The following is a 4720-nucleotide window of genomic DNA, read 5'->3' on the forward strand; positions in this document are numbered from 1 at the left end:
ATTTTTCCCAATAGTGCAAATATTTATCAGTCTGTTGATTTAACGGAAAGGTCATCCTTTCCATATTTTGGATATTGGTCACAATATTGATCAAGTCTGACTCTGCCGGAGGTGTGGTCTGTAACCAGTTTCGAGTTACGGTTTTCTTACTAGCTGCTAATAATATTTTTAAGAGATATTTGTCTGGCCCCAACATATTGGGTGCAATATTACCCAGGTAGATTGTAGAAAAAGAGCTGTTAATTTCATCACCAAAAATGTTTATCTTACCTGAGATTTGACTAACAGGTGCTAATGTTTGTCTGTTACCGTTGTGGATGAGGGTCCAGAGGCCATGAGGCCCTCACAGAAGAGGAAGGAAAGAGGACAAGAGAGCAAGACTACGGAGGCACTGGGTGAGTTCTTTAAAACTGTTCAGGAAGCTTATATCTAAAAGCTAGTTTTATAATCATGACTCAAACAGTGTTCCATATTTCAGTGCAGCAATAATGGGTTTGTCTGGCTATTCAGTGGTGCTAAAGTAGGAAAGACAGAAAATTATATAAGAATAAATTGTCACGGTCCTGTATTTTCTCCGTGTTTCTCCTTCTCCTTTTGTGGGTGTGCCTTTGTCTGTGTCTGTCTGGAGCTGGGGCGGTGCCAGGAGGTCAACTGGAATCAAGCTGTACACCCGCTGCAATCACTCACCTGCTCCTCATCTCACAATCAAGCTACCTACACTGCTGCAGGATAAAAGACCGGTTCATTCTTCCACTCCTCGCCAGATCGTCCTGTGTCCTGCTTTCTGGCTCCATTCCTCACGTCAACCAGCTCTGCTTCAGCTACTCACCTGCCCTTCTGGAAACTCCACAGCCTGGATCCACATTGGCCCTCAGCCCCCCTTACTGGTTCTCTACAAAATAAACTATGATTCTCATCCTATCCGGTGTCCTGAGTCTGCATCTGCATCCCACATTCAGTGTACATAACATAAATTCTGAAATAAATAGTGAAATACATTAAGAAATGCAAAATAAAAACCTGTTGGTAATAAAAAACATTTATTTATTTATGCATTTCTAGATATATTTATTGCTGTGTGTATGTTAATTAGGTAGGTGGTCCTTTCTCAGTCTAAAGCCAGATTGGTTATAGCGGCGTGATTGATTGGATGGATCTGCTATACTGCCTAACAGTGGTTAACAACAGGCTGGTTAGCAGCCACTGAACTTTTAAAGTTTAATATTTTAATGACGAGACCTGTATGTCTCAAAAATAGATCATATGGGCTGTGTTTCAGTTACTGGTTACTGATACTTCTTCCATTGTCTGACAGCAGAAACAGAAAACACGACAATGAGAACAGTTTTATTGTGAATTCAGCTGTATTAAAATACTGTATATGTGAGCAGAGAGAGGAGGAGAGAAGCAAACAGATAAAGATCTAAAACCAGCTGATGCGAGGCAGGATGCAAATATGATGTGAAGACGCACAAAACATCCCATCAGGGCTACATAAAACTAACCGTGAAAAATGATGGGTGTTGAACTCAATTCACACCATATTGTTGTTATTATTATTATTAATTATCATCATTCCAACCCGCTTGATAGTCCTCCCCTTCCTGTCTTTCCTCTCAGCTTGGCCTACAGAGCATGGGCGACGCTCTGGGTGATGGGGGGTTTGCTCCTTTTTAAAAGGGAGGGAGTTGCCTCCTGCGAGGCAACACTGGTGACTCTCCTTGAGGAAAAGTAGTGAAATTTTGTTCAAAAAGTCACTAGATTTGTTGCTCAGTGCTTCATGAAAAAAACGTCACTTGAGTCTCACAAGTCACTAAATCTAGCATCAAAGTCGCTGAGTTGGCCACAGTGGAAAGACAAAGCTCCTGGGTATCAGTCAAGCCAACAGAACCAGATCAATCCAATCAATCACGCCGCTACGACCAATCCGGCTTTAGACTGACAAAGAACCGCCTACCTAATTAACATACACAAATAGAATTAAAGAAATAAATAAATGTAGAAATAGGTCAATTAATAAATAAATGTAGAAATACAGAAATGAATGAATACATACATAAATAAACCTTGAAATGAAATGATTAATAAAAAAATAAATGTAGAAATGCCAAATGAATTAAAAAAAAATACAGAAATTGCTTTTTTTTATTTCAGTGTTTTTACTTTGCATTTCTTAATGTGTATATAATCATTTCTTTATGTATTTATTTATTTATAATTGTCATTTTTTTGTCCTTCATGCCAAAGGGTTATTTTACCCTGAAAAAGTACATACCTGCTGGTGTAAATTCTCATTTATCAATAATTTAATTTTATTAATTGCAGATACAGTTGCATGCTTTCACTACATCTTCCTTTCATACACTGTGACATGTGCCTTTTTGTTTCCTTGTTTTTCAGTTGAAGGCTCTGACCTCCTCTCACCAAAGAAGAGACTTGCCCCCCTCAGTGAGGATGAGTATGCAGATGTGAGTTTAATGGTGTTTATTTTCAAATTTACAACTTAACTTTAGTGTATAACCCTAAATTTCATCCTTTTGTTCCAGTACAGATTTTGTCTACAAGACAATTGTTACTTTGAAACGAAGGTCTGCTGCACGACAACTTGACTTTTGAACATTTGCACAGTAAATTGTGGTGTTGAAGTTATTAATATATTGTTCAAACAACAGTTAATATGTTTTGATGCTGGTTGATGCTGCTTGGGTTGTGCAGTACTATCAGTAGTGTTAAATATCAATAAGAGAATAAGCAGTATAAATACATAAATCTAGCTCTGGTCACTGGAGTTGGCATCTTTAGCTTTAATGTACAACTGTTCATATTGATATGTATTGCTTAAGTTATTTCAGAGGTACATGTGTGCATTGGTGCAATAGTCTTATTGATGGTCATACATTCAACTTTCTTTTAAAAAATATTTAGTTTGAGACTCATGAAAAGCAGAATACCTACTAATTGACTTATTAACCAGACTGTGTTCATCTAGCAGTGTATTATTACAATACACACACACACACATATATATATATATATAGAGAGAGAGAGAGAGAGAAAGGAGAGAGAGAGAGATTTTTTTTATTTTTTTTTACTTTTGATCTATATTCATAATGATTCTGCCTCAGGAGTGTCAGTCAGGCTGGAGTTCTTCTGCCCTCTAGTGGTCAGATGTCTCCAGATTCCCCTCCACATCCAGTCCAGCTGATTCAGTCAGGTGTCTCTCTGTCTGCCTGTTGTTTTACCAACTGTTGGATCCAGACTGAATGACTGATTATCTATCAGTCTATACACACATATCTATCTATATATTTATATACATATGTAAATATATATATAGATATATATGAGGATATCCTTGGGGAGCATGCAGAGGGTCCTCACCCAGACTTTAAGCCTTCAAGCTCTGGGTTGATAGAAAGTCAGACTGAGAGCAGCAGTCCAGAGTCTGAGTGAAACCAGCTGTAAGTGTGAGGCAGTCTCAGAGACCTGAGTGTGACTGTGTGTCTTCAGGACGACAGCGATGCGAGGACTGTGGTGGTGAGGGGCCGGGCGACCCTGAAGCTGCAGACCAACAAACCCACCCTCAACATGGAGCCTCACAGCACAGAGGTAACAGACTGCTCAATCATGATGATTTCAGTCATTTCCTGTGTTTCCTCCTAAATCACACCTGTCCGAAGATTGAGGTCCACATTTATCCAGACCTGGGCCAGCAGCTGGACTCCAGTGCCCCCTTGTGGATCATCGCGGTGTCTTTCCTGGCTGGAGTCTCACCGCTGGCTCTCATCTGCCTGCTGCTCTGGAAGGTAAGCTGAGCTGAGCTGTGACACAAGACCAACTCAATACCTCTGGTCCTGTAGGATCCACCTTAGTCCACAGTCCACAGTCCTCAGTCCACAGTCCACAGTTGATTTATTTGTATATGGAACATTGTTTTCATTATTTATCTGCATTTGAAACATGTTTAATGTTTTATTTTTAAATATATGTATGGTGTTTTCTGTATAAACATTTCCCAGCATGCTCCTGGCTTCTGCTCCTTTCTAACCGGGTCTCCTGGACCACGATGGAAAACGTCCTGAGGTCCAGGACTGACGTGAAGAGACTCTGCCTCAGCTGTTATTCAGTCAACAAACTGTCCATAAGACATGTTTTCCGTTCATGGATCATCACTGACGCTACATTAGCTTTAAGCTAACTGTGCCAGGCAGCATGCATGGAACATGGACTAAAAGTTAAAGTAAATAAATGTAAATGTAAATAAACAGCTGCTCAGACAATATGAGCTGAAACGGTTTCAGAAGTGAAAACTCTTAAATAAATCTTAAAGGGGACATATTATGCAAAATGCACTTTTCCAAGGTTTTCTATCAGTAGTATGTGTCCCTGGCATGTCTACGAACCCCCCAAACATGAGAAAAGTCCATCCTCTCCGTCTTCTGCTTTCTCCACCTTTCAGAAAATGTGTGCTCAGACAGGCGAATTGGAGATTTTCCCTTGATGTCGTATTTACGTCCTTTACGTCCTCTCAACTGTAAAGGACCATAGTCAGTGCGGTACATGTTGCAGGCATTCTGGAGGGAGTACACATTGAGGCAGACTGGCTCCAACCCAGGATGGTCTACCATACATGGTAAATCTTCCTCGATCTCCCATAGCCGTCTGGTAACCTACAGTGAATTGCAAATGGTAAATGCTATGGTTTATTATAAATGTAATG

At 39.9% G+C, this 4720-nt stretch overlaps 1 long non-coding RNA gene across 1 annotated transcript; it reads left to right on the forward strand.

The window, feature by feature from the left end:
- The first annotated feature begins 321 nt into the window (after nt 1-321).
- LOC111670429 (uncharacterized) lies at nt 322-3881 on the forward strand. The gene is made up of 3 exons (XR_002761871.2): nt 322-395; nt 3511-3609; nt 3681-3881. It is a non-coding gene; the product is annotated as an uncharacterized LOC111670429 (long non-coding RNA).
- The last annotated feature ends 839 nt before the right edge of the window (nt 3882-4720 follow it).

This window comes from Seriola lalandi, unplaced genomic scaffold (assembly GCF_002814215.2).
Source record: "Seriola lalandi dorsalis isolate HSWRI2012SDOR001 ecotype SW California unplaced genomic scaffold, Sedor1 jcf7180002054853, whole genome shotgun sequence".
NCBI classification, from domain to species: Eukaryota; Metazoa; Chordata; class Actinopteri; order Carangiformes; family Carangidae; genus Seriola; species Seriola lalandi.